Source organism: Euprymna scolopes, chromosome 36, assembly GCF_053919585.1.
Source record: "Euprymna scolopes isolate OS-2025 chromosome 36, ASM5391958v1, whole genome shotgun sequence".
Classification (NCBI taxonomy): Eukaryota; Metazoa; Mollusca; class Cephalopoda; order Sepiida; family Sepiolidae; genus Euprymna; species Euprymna scolopes.
In genome coordinates this window covers 40138365-40159110 of record NC_136517.1, presented here as the reverse complement: position 1 = coordinate 40159110, position 20746 = coordinate 40138365, and positions in this window count along the sequence as shown.

Below are 20746 nucleotides of genomic sequence, written 5' to 3'. Positions count from 1 at the left end.
ATAAAAAAAAATGTTAGTAGGCAGGCAGGCTCGAAACCGTACCGCGAAGAAGGAAAAGAACGTAAAAAAAGTGATGTCTTTGCCGTTACGTTCATCAACAAACTGGAAGTGACGAATATTTAAATTAAGGGTACTCAATCGAAAAGAGGGGAGGACTTTCGAAAATATCGATAAACAAGTAACCCACCTTGTAGAAAATTGCACTTGTTGAGGGTTAAGGAATTAACGTTTTTAGCCAATGTTTCGATATTTGTCGTCCGAAGGGACGGCTTACAAACGATACCGACCCTGTGAAAATTCATCGCCTCTGTCGAAAGTTTTAGGCAGACATACATACGTAATACATAGATACATTTAAACAGACAGGTAAAGTTTATATAACAGACTAGGCTGGGTGCCCAGCGTTGACCGGGTGTTTGGATGTGTGTGTGGAGCAAAAAACAAAGTGGTAGTAGGTAGGCAGGCTCGAACCCGTACCGCGAAGGAAGAAAAGAAAATCGCAAAAGACGAGAGTCGGCGCCGTTGCGTCAATCGCCGAACCGGAAGTGGCGAAGGTTAAAATTAAGGCTACTCAATCGAAAAGAGAGGGCTTTCGAAAATATCGGCGTAAAAAGCGATCCGTTCTTGTAGAATAGTGCTAAATTGAGGGTGAAGGAAGTAATGTTTTGGGCCAATTTTTCGATATTTGTCGTCCGAAGGGTCGAGCTTCGAAATGATATTGATCTTGTGAAAATCTGTCGCCTCTGTTGAAAGTTTTAGGCAAGCATACATGCATGCATGCATGCATGCATACATACATACATGCATACATACATACATACATACATACATACATACATACATACATACATTTAAACATACAGGTGAGCTTTATATAATAGATGACCTTTCATTAACATAAAAAAATTCACGAAGGTCAGGATAAGTAACTGAGCGTTTCATCGAAACATAAACAACCGTAATATGCGATGATGGGGAAGCACCATGTCATAGCAAACATCTAGGATTGGCATTTACTCCCGGTCTGAAAAAGACTACAACATACATCAAATCTGTTGCCAAGATCACTGGAAAAGTGGTTAGATCATTCTACTGCGCCAGTAGGTATTCAACTCGGGGTGCAATCCTCTATCTGTATAAAAACAAAGTACGTCCTTAAATAGAGTATTGTTTCCACATGTGTGCAGGTGCTGCTCGATAACTCACATCCTACCTTGATAGGGTTGAACATCGGCTTCGAAACCTAATAGATGATGTCCTTTTCTATTACGTGCAACCTCTTTCTCACAAAAGAACCGTTGCGAGCCTGTCCCTGCTCTATCGTTTTCATGGCAAGTGTTCGTCTGGGCTCCTATCTATTACTTTTTTGTTAGATTTCACACGCACACACAAAAAAAACTCGACTAGGTACAATCACTATCAACAATTTCCCTTGTTCTCAATCTATGCCTAAATATAAACGCAGCTTCTTTCTTAGAACTGCTCGCCTATAGAACACTGTTCAACTGGTCTGCTTCCCGTCCAATGTAAACAAGTTCTTGTTGAGCCGTTCCCTTAAATAATTCAAATTCTCCCCAATCTACGCAATTAACGATTAATACACTACCACCTTGCATTCATTAACACTTATCCTCGAGTGGCCTTCGGATCTTGTTGTGATAACTCACTCGTAAAAACAAAAGATGGATCTGATCTGCTGATCTGCTATGTGAAATGTTATGTTAAAAGAAATCGCCGAAAGCGGTACATTTACCCAGCATAGATATGTAATCGTGAGGACTAAACGGTTGCGCTGGTACGATCACGTAAGGTATACAAGCTCCTGGATTAAACGTTGTATACGCATGAATGTGTTTAATTAGAAAAAAGGTGGTCGATTTATGAAGGCTTGAAAGCAAGTACTTGGGCAAGACTGAACCGACGGGGTTTAAAGACCGATAACCTGCTGAGCCGTGGAAATTGGAGAATGTGTTTGTGAAATATTAAAAAGTGTTTGACCGTGATATTAAATTACGAAATAGGAGGTTTTATATATATATATATATATATATATATATATATATATATATATATATATATATATATATATATATATAATTTTTTTAAATAAAATTATCCACTGACACGTGTTTCGTCGTCCACGACTCCTTAGAGTGGCTGAATCTAGCGAAATTCGAAATCGGCACCTCGTGATAAGAAGCCTACCACGCGGCTAACTTACTAAATGTATCACTTTTACGTAGATGTTTTTATTTGTTTTTGTTAGCGATATATATATATATATATATATATATATATGTATATATATATATATATATATATATATATATATATATACAGAGAGAGAGAGAGATAGAGAGAGAGGGAGAGAGAGAGGGAGCGAGGGAGGGAGAAAGTACTAAAAGTATCAGTGAGTAATCAGAGCATATTAAATTTACATCTTTTAAAAATGAGTTTCGATAAGATAATCAGTATATTAGTTGCTTTTGTTTGAACATGTCCCGTCCTTTATATTTACAAAAAAGGTCTGCTGTATTTTAAAAAAGTTTTACCGGGAATGATATAGACAGACTTCCGATTCAGGGGTTCAAATATATCAGATATGCTTTAAATATGACCCCAGTCATAAGGCAGATAACCAAGACTCCTTGAATTTTAGTTTTTTTTTTATGAGATCCCTTTAAGCCTAAGACATTTTATAATGTAATTTCAGGCATATTTTAGCATAAAAATAATTGAATTTTGAATTTGACAAAAAAATATATAAATGATTTTAAACATATCATTAAGTATAATTGATTAAAATCCTGGTTAGGTGGCATGAAATTCGGTCGAAATGACCCAGAGAATTCATTTAAAACTTTTAGGTAGGTAGGTAGGTAGGTAGGTAGGTAGGTAGGGAGGGAGGGAGGGAGGGAGGGAGGGGGGTAAGTAGATAGATAGATAGATAAATAGACAGATAAATAGATAGATAGATAGAAGAAAATAAACTGAGATATAAATATGAAAAGAAAGATATAGAAAGAGAGAGATATAAAGCAAGAGAGATATGGAGAAATAAAGAGATAGAGAGAGATTGAGAGAGTAAGACTATATATATATATATATATATATATATATATATATATATATATATATATATATAGAGAGAGAGAGAGAGAGAGAGAGGTGGGTGTGCATAGGAAGATTATATATTATATATCTCTTAGTCGGTACGTCCAGTTGACCTTTCCTACGAAACAATTAGACCGGTATGGCTTAAATTTTGTTTGATAGGGTGCAGCGAAGTAACTATTGTAGTATCCTTGGCCGATCTGACTGAAATTCTGCACGGCTCTTTGTTATAGTGTGCAGCAGACTAAATATAATATTATGTGTTCTCTGCACAACGATGGATTAATTGAGATTAATAGGGATTAATAGGGATTAATAGGGAGTAATAGAGATTAATAGGGATTAATAGGGATTAATAGGGATTAGTATTCAATGAAGAAAGGTAGTACAAATTAAAAATACTTAACCATCATTTTGGCATAAACAATCATTTTAAGTAAACGGGTTGTAACGTTTGGCCATTTTAACGGGACAAAACGTCTAATGAACCCTGTGTATCGCTTTATTGCAGGTCAATATTTTTAAATGTTGTAATTGCTATGAAATGCAGAAAAGTGAAGTTTGGTATAACACTGGAAGAGCATAACGAGGTGCCTCATTTCCCTGATTTTTGTGGAATTTGAACAAATATTTTAATATGATGCTAATTTTTTCTAGTTTCTGGAAATTTTAATTGTGTATCACTTTATTGCAAGTGTCTAAAAATGTATATTTTCTGTTATAAAACAATATTCTAAAATCATATTTCTATTCATATGAAATAAAGAACATATCCAGTAACAATATTAACAAAAAACAAGAACGAATTTCACATTATTTTGTTTAAGGAAATATTTATTTATCAGTCTAACTCCCATGCTTCAAAATCACTTTGAGCAGCCTCTTGTCAACTGATGATGTCAATCGGGGAATTTGAGATGATGTGATGCTACAGGAAACTTCCAAAATCTTCCTCCAGATTTCATCCTTCGACGAAAATTGAACTCCTTTATAAACTTTCATCTTTATTATTGACCTGAGCTACTCAACTGGGCTTATATCTGGAGAACAAGGTAGCCATGTCATCAACTTTTCTCCACTAATGCCAAATGACTAAAGGTAGGATGTCGTACCCTTGGCTGAGTGGGGTGCCGCATTGCTGTGCATAAAAATCAATTTGCAATGAGGCGCCAATTAAACCATTATGAAAAATTCTCATTTATAAATAAAATATAAGACTGGCTTGTCAGTTTGACACCTTCTGGCACTCAAAATGTTCCAATTAGTTCATAGCAAATTATTCCATCCAAAAACATGACACCTCCACATCCCTGTTGAATGAATCGATGAGGGTTGGGAATCCAAAACGACTCCAAACTATGCCCCACCCATCTGGTCCATCAAGGTTTATTCTGGTCTCATCAATGATAAGAACATTTTCAGGGCTGGTTTTATGTATTTTTGAGCCCAAGCCAAACATTTTTCCTTATGAGTTTAGTTTAAAACAGGTCTTTCTATGGGCTTAATGGTTCTTGCAATTTCGTTTAAGACATTACAGCATAACTTTCTGGACAAGGAAGGTACTCCAGCCTTGTCAAATGTAGTAGCACTGTTGCTACTCGGCTGCTTGATATGTTGACGGCGAATTTTACTAAGAAATAGAGCAGAAACTGACTTTCTTGCGTTTTTCTCCTTCCTTGGTTTGATGTTTGGATTTTCAACGAATGAAGACAATGTTCTTTGATCTCTTCCAAGTTCCTCAAATAGATCCACGAGAGATAAACGTTCTGCAAGGCCTGCAACAAGACGGTCTTTTCACTAGCTGTAAACCGACTCTTTCTAGGCATTTTGAACGATCTGCAATAAAATAATACACATATAAAATTAACACATAATAGAAAAATTATCATAATTTTCCAAATATTTGTTCTAATGCTCCAGAAAGAAACAAAGGTTTATATATAATCAGATACGAATGAGAAACTTTTTGTTTGGAGCCTCTTAAACAATCAGTTTTTTTTTACTTCTTTTTATATTTCCAGCAAATTTAGGAGGTGCCTTCAATAAGTTTCCAATCTTTTATCGTATGGGCATTTTTATCGATATGACACACATGGAAATCTAAGTTCTCTTCGAAGTAATGGCTGGTATGCGCTTGTTGTACTATTTCAACAATTTCTGAAACGTCTCATTGAAGTCCTCATGTGAACGTCTCAATGACCCTCGTCACTGTCGCTTTGATCTCCGCAATTGTCTCATAACGACAGCCTCTAAATTTTCCTTGATTGTAGGGAATAACCAAATATCACAAAGAGCAAGGTTTGGACTAGAGTGAGGGCCAGGAAAGTGTTTGGATGCCCATCCTAGTCAAATAGTCTGTGACCAGGATGCTGTTGTGGACTGATGCATTCACGCAAATCTTCCGCATCTTCCGTTCCTCGCGAATAATTGTGTGCAAAATTCCCACACTGACATCAAGCCGCGCATTTATTGTCTTCATAGACACACGATTCTCCTTATCAATGAAATTCTTTATTTGGCCAATCAACTCTGGTGTCCAGACTTATTTACGCCTCTCATTATCCCTGACAGACCCCATGCCTTGAAGAATGTTATAACATATCGATCTTCTAAAGTGTCCTCACGTCCAGATTGCTTTTTTTGAAATTCACCAGCTGTGTCAAGTGGGCTTTGGTAAGATGTATTCCAATTCCTGCTGTAGCTGTTGATTTAAACCTGAAATCATAAAAATTGGTCCATCATTTCTAGGGCTAGGACAACATCATATTCTTTTCATTGTTTTGACTCTCGAGTGTGTATCCGTTGATATCTTATATGCTTTTATATACAGCGCTGTGGTTATCGGTTGATTAACTGTATCTAACTGTATCGGATATATACTCGAGAGTCAAAACAATGAAAATAATATGCTGTTGTCACAGATCTAGTAATTTCATAAGATGTATAGCAATAACATACTTAAATCTCCAAGAGTCTACGACAATGTTAAATGCCTGTACAAAAAGAAGTCTGGAAACTTATTGAAGTCATCTCGTATATTTTTTTACAAGGAAGTCACCACTTATCAAGGCCAGGAGGCCACTCGGGGATAAGGGTTATTGCCTGTACAGTAATCAATGGGATAATATCGTAGTAATCGTTAGTAATGGAGATTTGATAAAGTGTCTTACTTAAGGGGGCGGTTCAATAGGAACTTGTTTATCTTGGACTTGAAGACATCCAAGTTGTAGTCAGGTGGGAAACAGACAAACGGAAGAGAGTTCCACAAGCGTGCATTTCTAAGAAAGAAGCTTTGTTCATGGAATCTACGTTTTGATTTAGGCACAGATAAAGATTGGGGAAAATTGCTGACAGTAGTTTCAGCTAGACCGGTGTTTTTCGTGAAAGATTGGCGAGGGGGCAGAGTTTGGAGTTCAGACGAGCACTTCCCTTGGAAATAACGATAAAACAAAGACAGGCTCGCAACGTTTATTCTGTGGGAGAGAGGTTGCAGGGAAGGGAAAAGGGCACCCCACTAGGCTACGAAGCCTATTTTGTACTCTGTCAAGGCAGGATAGGTCTTTTAAGCAACTCCTGCCAAGATATGGCAGCAGTACTCCATCCTTGGCCGTACGTGGCTTTTAGAGAATTCCATATGCCGTGAGATATCTACTGGAGTGGTAAAAGGATCCAACCATTTTTCCAGCGACCTTGGCAACAGATTTGATGTACGCGTTTCATTTCAGATCAGGAGTAAAGATCAATTCCAGAAGCTTGTCAGACCAAGGAACCTCCCCAAGACGGGAGCCATATATTTCAATTGATGCCAGATGGGGATTAAAGCGTTGATGATGTAAAGATAGGAGTTGCTGAGGTGGTTGACTACTTCTTTATTTAATATGGATTACAGCAACTTATTCATGGCACACAGGAGACTTATTGGTGTGTACTGAGAGGGAGATGACCTGTCACCTGAATTCTTATATACAGGGCATACCGATGAGGTTTTCCAGGGTGTTGGGAAGCAATTCCCATTAAGACAACGCTTAAACAGTTTTGTAAGTATGGAGGCGAGTTCTGGTTGAAGCTTTTTCAACACTTTCAACATGTTTCATTGTTGTATTTTTTTCATATTTTCTTTAAATGTGCTTTTGATGAACAAGAAGTTGTTCTATTTCAGTATAGGATTTGACAACACTTCTGATAAAATTCCCCTGGGAAGCATGTAATATCATCTTTACTTTTATAAGCGCGTTTTAATCCGTCTTAAAAGCTAATATATATGCTCAGTTGAGCAACGGAGGATCCGAATGAAACGTGATTTAACCATCAATTTAAATGTACATTTCGAGCAGTTTTTCACTTCAAAGTTATAATTTTCGTCGGGACCCACAAAATACACCGCAGTCGTTTTAAGCTCAGTATCTCTGTTTGCATTTCTGTTGAGTGGAATAACCAAACAACGGAAGATGGGACGATGAGTACCAAATCCAAGTATAAAATTGACATAAATAAAAATACACACAATATTTAAATGCAAATAACTTCTGCTCACCTTTTTTTACAGGGCTTGTTGCACTTCTTTATTTGTTGTAAAAAATTGGTTATAATATATATATATATATATATGCATATATACATATATATATATATATAAATGTGTGTATAAAATATATGTATGTATCATATTATTGTATATATATCGTCGGCTTAACGGAGCCCACTCGTGTCCGAGTATCAGGCCAATCATCTGCCCCCTATATTCTAGAATAGCTATACTAAACATGGCTTGCAAGTCCCAACCGGTGGGAGAAGAGTCACGAGCCGTATTTGCAAAGGAGTATACGGATTGGACTGTTCTTCTCGCTCTCTCGTTCTTCTTGTCCTAACTTTTCATATATATATATATATATATATATATATATATATATATATATATATATATGTGTGTGTGTGGGTGTGTGTGTGTGGGTGTGTGTGTATGTGTGTGTGCGTGTGTGTGTATGCGTGTGTATGTGTGTTTATGGGTGTGTGTATTTGTATCTATATGTGCACGTGTGTGTTTAAATTCTAGTCTAGTATTTAAAAAAGGCAACTCTATTCATAAAATCTACCAGGGGAATAACTCATACCGGAATACAATTATCGGTAGATATTTTTTAAAAGACACACACATTATATATATATATATATATATATATATATATATATATATATATATAAAGGAGATTAGAATAATAGTCTAAAGAGCTAAGTGTATTTTAATGTAATAGTGAAATTACTAGTTTAATTAAAATACAGGAAATGCTCGTTGTAATTTAGATATATAATAAGCTCGATAGTTAAATGTCCTAGAGCTAATTCAATATTAAGTAATGTGATTTATAATTTAAAAGTTTTAAAATTTTTAAAATTTAAAAATCAAAATTTAATTAAATTAAAAATCAGTTTCATAAGAAGGAACAACAACAAAGTCAATTATCTGTACGATCGTTTCGGAAATCCGTGCTTTTTATTTGTGGTATACATGAAGTCACGTAGAATAATTATACATAGTTTTTTTGGTAAGCACGGTCTCCTCATCAGCAAATTTAGGAGGATTTCTATTGAATTGAAAAGACACCAAAAATAAACCTAGCATTAAAAGTAAGGCAGATGAATCTGAAAAATTGAAGTAAAAGGTTTGGATATAAAATTTATAAGAAAATTAATAAGGAAATTGGTATAGGTTAGAGATAGAAATGAGTAGAAAAAATATATATATTTTTGAATTTACATAATAAATTTGATTTAAAAATATATAGATATATAATTACCTTTTGGTTTTTCTTTTTTTGAAATCAGGAACTGTATTTAAAGTAGTCATTTAGATGTTTGCTATAGCTTTTTATTTTATTGAATGATGAATTTTAAAAGGGCGACGCTCGTGCAGTAAATTGTTTCCGTTAGCGTATTTTGATTTAGAGACGCTACAGTTAATATCTATAGAGAGAGAGTTTTTTTTTTTTTTTTTTTTTTTTTTTTTTTTTTTTGCAAGTTTTTAAGGGGAGATAATTGTCATGGCTATAGATATTAACTGTAGCGTCTCTAAATCAAAATACGCTAACGGAAACAATTTACTGCACGAGCGTCGCCCTTTTAAAATTCATCATTCAATAAAATAAAAAGCTATAGCAAACATCTAAATGACTACTTTAAATACAGTTCCTGATTTCAAAAAAAGAAAAACCAAAAGGTAATTATATATCTATATATTTTTAAATCAAATTTATTATGTAAATTCAAAAATATATATATTTTTTCTACTCATTTCTATCTCTAACCTATACCAATTTCCTTATTAATTTTCTTATAAATTTTATATCCAAACCTTTTACTTCAATTTTTCAGATTCATCTGCCTTACTTTTAATGCTAGGTTTATTTTTGGTGTCTTTTCAATTCAATAGAAATCCTCCTAAATTTGCTGATGAGGAGACCGTGCTTAACAAAAAAACTATGTATAATTATTCTACGTGACTTCATGTATACCACAAATAAAAAGCACGGATTTCCGAAACGATCGTACAGATAATTGACTTTGTTGTTGTTCCTTCTTATGAAACTGATTTTTAATTTAATTAAATTTTGATTTTTAAATTTTAAAAATTTTAAAACTTTTAAATTATAAATCACATTACTTAATATATATATATATATATTTATATATATATACATATATATATATATATATATATATATATATATATATATATATATATATATATATATATATTAGAAGAACACAATTTAAGGCTGTAAATTATACTTTACAAGAATTTCTTGTTCGACAGGATACTCAAATTAGAAATGTAAATTTTTTTTAATGCGCAGAATTTCAAAGGAATGCGTACTTCTCATCAGAGGAAAGATGTTAGCAAATGAATCTTATAGCGAAGCCCTGAATTTGCTAGTGTAGTCATAAATTGAAATTGCATTATAGGAAAACTAGTCATATATGCCAATAAATATTTAGTGCAAAGAGTTCGCAAAATAGGGGAAATAAATGAAAAATAGAAAAAAGTAAATTAAATAGTAGAGATCAAAATCTCAGATGAAAGCATATGGAGTGGTAAGGTATTTCAAAAATGAAATGGTCACGAGAGTCAATATTCGCATGAGAAGAAGTCAGATTTATAATGCTGACACATAGATCCAATTATATAATCCCAATTTCGCGTAATTTAACTGTTATTCCGGATATTGATTTACGATGTCCTTGATAATATTATGTCCGAAACGAATATATATTTGCTGACAATACAACGGTCTATTACATGCACGGTGAAGAACGTGTGTACACAAATCTAAGACAATGGAAAACTCCTTTAGAAAATGACCTCCATACAGTAGTTGAATTGGGCCATAAAGCGATGGTAACATTTAAATCAGCTCTCCTTTAACAATTACAAGAAGCCTCTCTAGCAACTGATATCCATGACAAATAACAGCTTTCTTAATAATATTTTCCTTCAAACTCCTCGGCCTTACATTCACAGGCAATACGAACAGAAACAAATGCCCTGAGGGCATTGTGAAGGCAGTTGCCAAGAAGGTGGGTTTCCCCTATCGTGCTAGAAAACTACTCACACCTAAGAGTGTCCTTTTACATCTAGAAAGCCACCATTCACCCATGCATTGAGAGTTGTTGCCACATATGCGCTGATGCATCTTCCACTAGTCTGTCCCTCTTCGATGGGGTCAAAAAATTGTCTTCAATCTAATAGGTCCTACTTGTTCAACTAAGCTACAACTCTGCCCAATCACCGGAATATTACATCCCTGTTCCTTTTTTACAAGCATTTTAACGAAATGTGCTCTGATGAACTTGTCACACTTGTGGCCCCTCAATGGACATATCCCCGACAAATCTGCTTAGCAGCAAAATCACACACTTCACTGTTGAGGTCCCTAAATACCAGAAAGCTTTTTACTCTAATAGCTCTTTCCCCTCAAATAGCTATAGTTTGGAATTCTATTCCTGCTACCTGTTTCCCTGAGTGTACTGCTATGCAGAGATTTAAAAGTAAGGTAAACCAACATCTTGTTAGTCTTCTCTAGGCATGGTCCTAGATAGTAGCCCCTTACGTCCAAGTGGCGATATGCCTTGTTAGCGGTGAACGTGAGTAAAAAAAAATGTGTGAAACAATGAACTTTTTGTACATATTAATCTAAATGTGAACAGGCAAACATACACATATAAAACTTTATTAAAGACTAGCGGGGGTACCCGGCGTTGCCCGAGTGTTTGTTTCCGGGACGGGGGGGTTAAATAATGTTATGGTAGGTAAGTAGGAAGGATCAAACCCGGAGTCATGAGTAAAAGTAGGAAAATAAAGTGTGAAAAAACAAAAAAACATCTGCAACGTTAACAGTTCGGCCACCAAGAAAAGTCCATTCCAGTTGTTTAGGAAAAAAAAAAAAAAAAAAAGGTCGGCGCGAACGTAAAAATATAATGTGAATTGTCCAGCACGATAACCACTACGCCACAGAGCACTGCAGCTTAGTTTAGTGATTTTAAATAACTTCACATGAAAGAACTACGAAGCCAAACCGGTGTTCTCTTCTCAACTGTTCCTTGTGAACGATCCCCAAACGGTGTTAAGTGGTGGCAGGGGGAGGAGAAATTTATTAGAGAGAAAATATTTACCACTTCCATTGATCTTAACCGATTTTGGCCGTGACTTCTCAGCAGAAAAAGTATAGAAATCTAAGATTATCGAGGAATTTGAGAAATAATAAGCCTATAACACACCTCAGATATTGTTCTGCCGTTTGTGCATATTATATTTGCATGAAATATCTTGATTTTTAATCCTATTAAGGTCAAAATCAGCGGGAAAAATGAGTTCATTTTATTTATATAGAGAAGATATAGAAAAAAGAACCGGATTTTTTATTATTATTATTTAGTTTCTCGTTTCTCGTTTAAGTTGAGTTGGAACATAAGATTTTTTGCAAAAGGCTGATTCAGACGATAAGTGACTGGTGTTGAATTTCCGACGCATTTCTTCTTTTTCCTCCATTTCTGTCTTTTATATTTTCCCTTTCTTTTTCTCAAGCCCACACTATTTTTTTTATTGGTAAGATTCTTTTTAAAAAAAAAATGCAATTTTATTTATTACTTGTTTTACTTGTTTTATTTATTTTATTTCATTTTTATTTTTATTTTTTTTTTTTTTTTCATAGTAAGAGTTTAAGATCTTTCGGAATTTTAAATCCGCCCTTCGTGTACAGGCTTGGAAAGTTTGACATGTATTAAGTTTATTATTATTATTATTATTATTATTATTATTATTATTATTATTATTATTATTATTATTATTTGTGCGAGTGTGTTTTGTTATTTCTGTTTTTCTACGTTTTCCTTTCTCTGTTTTTGGATTTGTTAGAATTGTTATGGGTAGGGGTAGTTTCCACCATCTTTAAATTTTTTTCTTTCTCTTTCAAAACCGCATCGCCTCTCTCATTCTGTTCTCCTGACGCTCTATTTCCCTTTCTCTATGCTTTTCCCCCTTCTTTCTCCTACTCTCGCCCCTCTTTCTTTAACTACTAATTCCTGCCGATCTGGTTCGAGATACAGTCAGAGTCAGATTTGATTGGGTGGGGTCCGTGTCAAGAATCTCTTAACATTCCTGCGACTATATATATATATATATATATATATATATATATATGTGTGTGTGTGTGTGTGTGTGTGTGTGTGTGTGTGTGTGTGTGTGTGTGTGTATGTGTGTGTGTGTGTGTGTGTGTTTACTTATCTCCCTACGAGGGCAGAGTTAGAAACAAGGCCGGTGTTTTTAATGTGAAGAAATTACCGCTCGCCATAAAGGGGCACTCGGGATGGAAACAAAAGTAAAACTTAGTTCACTGAGAAAGGATTTGTCCTCCACTGACTTAGGACAGAAAAGGCGAAGTGGAGCATCAGAACAGATACTACACTGTGATCTAAGTCTGAAGGTCAGATCTACTTTTTCTATTTATATATATATATATATTTATATATATATATATATATATATATATATATATATATATATATAAATTACAATAAGTTTACCAAGGTAATCAAAATGGTAAACTTAAAATATATTATAAATATTAAAGAGTTAATATTTACAAGTAAAGTAATCTCAACCAGATGTAAAAGCTCAATAAAACTGAAAAGGAAATAGAGCTTATAATATGAAAAAATGATTAATAAAACATGTTAAAAGACATCTTGAAAAACAGTTAAAAACATATTTAATTTTAAAAAAGGAAGCACAAGATAAGTGGATAGTCCTTAATCCGCGCAGTTTCGAAGAAATACTCTCCTTCTCATCAGAGGGCAGGAATTAGCAAAATGCGGGATCGGATTTTGCATGTAAAAGTATTTAATGAAACTGCAAATAAGTCACGGATCTTACTTGGTTGAAAAAAATGTGTGAGGTAAGGGGAATAGGAGGTAAAAGAAAAAATGATAAAAAAGATTTCACATGAATGGATAGTCCGGTGAAGGGTAAAAAATCCAAGAATGGTAAAATCCAAAACGGTCGAATTAAAAAAAAATTTCCAATCCAATGAGGAAGTTCCAAATGGTCCAAAATGATCCAAAAGGCAGAGTTCCTTGGAAAAAATCGCAAATGGAATGAATTCCAAATCATTAAAAGAAAAAGCACTGCAGAGAATATTTAAAACACGTCATATATATATATATATATATATATATATATATATATATATATATATATATATATATATATATATATATATGAGGTTCGTTCAAAAAGTAAAAATTTCTATTTTTTTATCTCAAAATGTCAAAGAGCTCCGAGAACTTGAGTCGTGGCGTTAAAACGAATAACATATTTTGCTTCAGAATTTAATTTTCTACATAGGCATCCCCATTGCTAATGAAGTTTTGCCAGAAATTCAATGAAGAATCTTTTCTTCTGGGGAACGATTATAACAAGAGTTTTTTTTTAGATTCTCACACTGTCAATACCTTAAACGGAGAAATGAAATTTGGTATTCATGAATTTATAACTTCAACCATCATAACAAATCGTTGTGTCGCCCTCTAATCAATTCGGGCAGAATATAAAAAAATAGGAGCCCTTACTTACAGAACGACATTTATACGCAGTCACACGTATATATATTTTCTCCATATATAATATATTGATCGCAGAAACTCTCCTCTTAACCAAAGTACCGAAGGTTTGCAACAAAAGATGCCACATACAAATTCAATACATCTTACCTTGACAGACACTAGCTTATGTGGCTTAATTCTGCCACACTCACTCGTGAGAATAAAATGATACATTACATCCGATAAGCAGCACCATCACAATCGTCATATCTACAGGGGAAGAAATTCCTATTTTTCTCTCTCAATGTAAGTACTCCAACGACTACCAGTTGAGCCCGGTCAAATTCTATATATCCTACGATATTTTGCTTACATCGTCATTAACACTATTACTATTTCACCCTTCAAAATAATAAATTCTTCTTTTTTCAAATTCCGCTTATTTTCATTGATTGAAACCTGACTATTCATATATTCTGGAATCCACTTCCACCATAAATAAACGAACACTCCATGAATTATACAATATGGCGTCGCTCTGTACAGAATGAAATCGTGCTAAAAATACTAAGTTAAATATATTAACCGATTGTCGTCGCTCTCTACAAATGCTGAAAAAAAACAAAATCAAACATCTTAATCTATTGGCGGCGCTAAAAAAACAAATTAAACATATTAACCGATTGTCGCAGCTATCTACAGATTACAATCGTGCTGCAAAAAAACAAGAGCAAACTTAATAATATTAACCGATTAGCGTCACTCTATACAGAAGACAATATTTATTTAGGTAAATTTTTACAGTAGCTCCCCCTCCTCTTCTATAATAAATAAACGAACGTACTGGAATTTTAGTAAAATGAATTTACCTCCACACGTTGAATACTCTGGTAGACAAATTGATTTACTTATAGAATTCATGGATAATAAATAAACAAAAAATGTATATTGGACAAATGAGTAATTGTTAATTTCATCTATAATATGAATAGCTAAATAGGCGTGCGCGTTTATGTTCAACAAAGGCTTTTTTCACCGGGCCTCTCTTGTTGATTACTATTTTGGAGATGTTTTCGTACAATCCCTTGATTAACATGGCTACGATTCGAAAACGGACGTCGTCTCTATCTTTATTTTGACCGATTTTTTAAAAGATCCCTGGTTTCCAGTATTGTAAATAAAACGAAATTGATCGAAGCAAATTGATCCGCCTGGAACTTATGGCCGGGACGTCTTGAAGGCAATTAGTTAGGATCAGTGTGGGGAAAACCCTTCATATCAGACAATTGCTATTCATTTGGACAGTCAGAGTTCCCCCTGTTTTTTGGGGGGGAGGCCAATGTCGTGAGGATACAAATAAATAAAACGGCATAAAGCCAGACGTCCATTTCTGCGCCTGCGTGAACTCATTCACTTTACTATCCATTTCTGCAAGTAAACTTTTATTGCCATCGCTAAACTTGAACGCTTTTTCACTTCCTGTCGCGTCATGGCGTAGCGGTAAAACGTCATGTTTTCTTTCACTTTCTTTTCCGACTTCGCGTCACGGGTTCGAGCCTTTCTGCCTACTACCACATTTTTTTCCAAGCACACACCTCCAAACTCCCGGTCCCACCGGGAACCCACGCTAGTCTATTATAGGAAGCAAAAGTCTGTTTTTGGCAGGGAAAAAGCACACGGGAAACGCGTATGGCACATTTATAAACAGAAATAAAACGGTGTTTTAGCATTACATGCCACACGAACAAAAATATTAATCATCACGTATTTCAAATTCGTATAATAACAAATAACATTTTATTGACTCCACTATTATGAGGAAAATATGTTTATCCTTTCCGGCATAAGAAGGGCACACAATAAAAAATAATGTTACTCTTTCTAACATAAGAATGGCACATACAAAAAAGTTATTCATACTTGCATAAGAATAACAAAGAAAACATTGAAAACTTTCATATTTTAACATCAGATTGAAATCTTTAATATTTTCCTATCAGCTACCTCAGCTGATTCATCTTGGATACAACCAGCTCGATATCAGTGAGTTCTGATGACACTTCTATAAGAATGTTGTCTTCCGGATTCAACCGGTTCTGTATTTTGTTTTTTCAGACTTACAAGGGTAGAAAAACCTTGTTCGCAAAGGTAGGTTGTTGCAAAAAATAGCTGGAAGTTGAGAGAGAAAGTTGTGAGTGACGAAATTGACAGTGATGAATTCTTGCGGAAATATTTGTTAATTTTATTTATTTAATTTAATTTATTTTTTTTTTACCAGCCCACTTAACTGCAGGAACTAATTTCAATAAGCTCTTTTGCTAATCCTTCAGGCTATTCATGCCAATCAGTCAACTCACTTTTGGAGGAATTTACGACCCAACAGACGGTATGTGAATCAAGTTCTGGAAAATAGTCACAGAACCAATTTCTAAGTTTGGTGAAGTGCTGTGTGACTGACTCCTTTATGTCAAAAGAGTGCAACCTTGACAGTCTTCCGAAAACTCTTTCAGCTTTGGAAACGCATCAGTCGTATTGGCTTTTAATTTCGGGTTCGATTACTGAAGCTTTGCTACAAATACAGATTTTTCCCTAACACGAAATTGACTTCCTTTTTTTTGCAATTCCTTGTTCACTTGATTTGCGTGTCTAAAAATATCAACTAATTATACAAAAAAAAACTAGCCAGGTTGTTTTTCTTAGCTTTACTGCACGTGTGTGTTTTTGATCAGTCACAAGCATTTTGAGTTCTGTTTTCGGAGCCCACACTATTTTTTATTGGTAAGATTTTCAGATATCCTGTTTTCAGAGCCCACACTATTTTTTATTGGTAAGATTCTTTAAAAAAAAATGCAATTTTATTCATTAATTGTTTTACTTATTTTATTCATTTATTTTATTTTTATTTTTATTCATTTTTTTTCATAGTAAGAGTTTAAGATCTTTCGGAATTTTAAATCCGTCCTTGGCGTACAGGGTTGGAAAGTTTGGGGCGGGGGAGAAGCCTCCAGGCACCCTCCTTCCTGAAGGTGGGGTTGGGGATTATCTCTCCCTGAAGGGTGGAGGCCGGCACCAAGCATGTAAATCCAGAGGGGTGACTTTTTTGTTACCCCTCGGAGTGGGAAGGGGGCCGATCACCCAGGCAACGCCGGGTAACCCCTGCTAGTCTATAATAAAAGACTCCAGCAAAGTAAAGAGATATAACTTTAAGAAAATCATACACAAGGAAATGAAAAAATTAGGCATAAAAGTAGACGTACTAGCTAACATAAAAATAACAAACTTCCTAGACGTCACGTTAAATTTAGATAAAACACATATGAACCCTACTTAAAAGATAATGCTAATCCAATATACGTAAATCCTAAGTTTAATCACCCACCATATTATTCCTAACTCGATCGTAAGTAGACTCAGCAATAACTCAAGCGATGAAAATGTATTTAACAGGTCAATCAATATCTACGAAACAGCCCTAAAAATAGTGGATACAAAAATATTGATATAAAATAGAAACCACAAAACACCAATAACTCTAATAAAATTAAGAATAGAAGAAAAAGAAATATAATATGGTATACGGCGCCATAGAATCAAATGTTAAAAGCAAAACGTGGCAAAAAAAAATCTAGATCTCATCGAAAAGCACTTCCCCGTAACCAATCCCTTACACAAAATTTTCAATAAAAATAACGTAAACTATCATACAATTGCTGCGAAAATTTAGGGATGATAATTAAAGCACATAATAACAAAATATTAAATAAAAGCAACGAAAGCAATAACGAAACAAATAATAAAAGTAACACAAAGGACACATATGTAACTAGTAGAAATAATAATAATAATAATAATAGTAATAATAGTAATAATATTAATAAACCAACGCCAGACAACGACAACGATACTAGAAATAAAAATAAAAATAATAATAAAGAACAAGGTAAATGCAACTGCAGATCCAGCACACTTTGCCCACTTCAAAATAAATGTCTAACCAAAAGCATAGTTTACCACGCCACAATATTTGCGAAAGAAAACCCGAATAACAAGAAATATTACGTAGGTATGACTTCCTTAGATTTCAAAACCCGATATTGTGACCACAAAATGAAAACAACTCTAACAAACCAAGACTGGGTATTGAAAGAAAGCGGGCGTTTGCCGGTAGTCGAATGAAAAATAGTAAGACAAGTCAACACATGTAGAGACGATCCTTGAAGATTATGCCTTCATAAAAAATTTGCTATCCTACACTTTAACGAACCCCAGCATCTATTAAACTGTAGGAGAGAAATACCGAACAACTGTGTTCACAGGATAAAGTTTACTCTAGGATAGCGATACAAAATAATTTTAAAATCAACAATAACAATAGAAAATAAATAAATAAAATATACATATACATAAATTATCATATATATATATATATATATATATATATATATATATATATATATATATATATATATATAAACTAAGATAATATAATAAAAACACATTTAGCCTCGGTTTAAAATAGGTAAGAACACCAGATATCTACGCTCACCGCTAAAATAGCACACACAAAGGAAAGGCTGAACAGGAGATCAACTGGCCCTTTGTCCTGTAAATGCCTGCTCATTGGCTGATTGGGAAGGGTGCTGTGAAAACTAGAGAGCTGATTGGCTAACTAAAAACTCAAGAAAATATACGTATATAAAAACGCGAGAAAACCACAACTCCTCACATAATCCTGATGAATATTAGTGGATGAAACGCTGAATATTTTTTGTAGCTTAATTGACATATATATTTTATAACTTAATATATATATATATGTATATATATATATATATATATATATATATATATATATATATATATATATATATATACTAGCAAAAGTACCCGTCGTTGACTGGGTTCAAAAGCAACCTACAGAAAATGGACTCTTATTTATGAAAGTATGATAGGTTATGAAAAGGAAGGTTTCTAAAGAGTTAGCTTCGAATTTGGGGGTATCAAAATCAAAGAAAAATATGAGGAAAGTAAAAATAAAATAGATAAACCCCATAATTTATTATACCATACCTGTTCACACTGAAACACTTATCACAATATTCTGTGGATCTATATTAAAACCCTTGTTAAACTTTGTGACATATTTCCATTCTATGGAGGCCAGGTGCGAACGAACACCCCATAATTTTATTATACCATATTTCTTCAAACTGAAACATAATTATCAAAGTATACTTACGCAGATAGATATGAAAAGTCTTTATTAAAGTTTGTGCATATTTCCATTCTATGGAGGCCAGGCGCGAACGCAGACCCCACAATTTTATTATACCATCCCTATTTCAGTTAAAACATATTGTCAAAATATTATTATGTACATATATATCAAAAGTAAAATGTAAAAGTTTTTTTTAAATTTTTAAATTTTTTATTTCCCTACATTGTGGACCAGGCGCCACAATTTTAATGAACCACCTTTCTGCCAGATCAAACATACCCATTCCTGTGTCTCGATACATCTTCTATCATTATATGTAATCAGTTTTTTAAAATAGTCAACCATATAATCAACCATATAGGAACCTATTCGTGACCAGACACTCACACACACATTCAGTTTTATATATATATATATATATATATATATATATATATATATATATATATATATATATATATATATACTAGCAGACCGCCCGGCATTACCCAATCGTTAAATACACTTAAATTTACATATTATTGAATTTATATATCATTATATTATATTGGACCCAGTAGATAGTAATGATTTAAAAAGTTTTATAAGATATCTCGTGCGCCAACACCCAGTATTGAAACCAAAACGCTAATCTTACGATTTACTGTTTCCTTTGACGTGTACGTCTGAGATATTAGGACATGTTTGCTGCAAATCTAAAAATTACTATTACGTCAAGCATGCATTTTCGTAATGCCATCCTTCGACCTTCACCTAGCAAACTCCATTTCTTTCATTTTTACAGTTATGCACCAATTTTCCCGGCTAAAGTCTAAATATAAAATTTTGCATGGATTCAAATACCCTATATATTAAGTTTCATGTCTGTAGATCAAAAACTGGCAGAGGGGTTTAGTAGGCAATTTGTTTTAAACAAATATATATACGCATACATAAATATATATAGAAAGCGGTTTGTGTTTACTATACTCTTTTTACGCAAATATTACGCAAGTATAAATTATGTAGAATTTCTTCATGAATATAATTCCACGTATTGGTTAACTAAAGATGATCATCCGATAATCAAACTGAAAAAAAAAAAACTAACAGAGGATAATTAAAAATGAATGTTTAAAAGAATATGCAAATTAGTTTATTTTGCAGATGAATGCAATTCTACGACCCATATATAACAAAATTTTATTTTCTTTTTTAATAAATAGAAAAAAATGGGTGTTAATATGAATATCAATACACATACAAAAATATAGGAGTATATATACACATATAGATATTGAAATGTATAAAACTCAATATCCATGCTTATGCTTGTGTTTT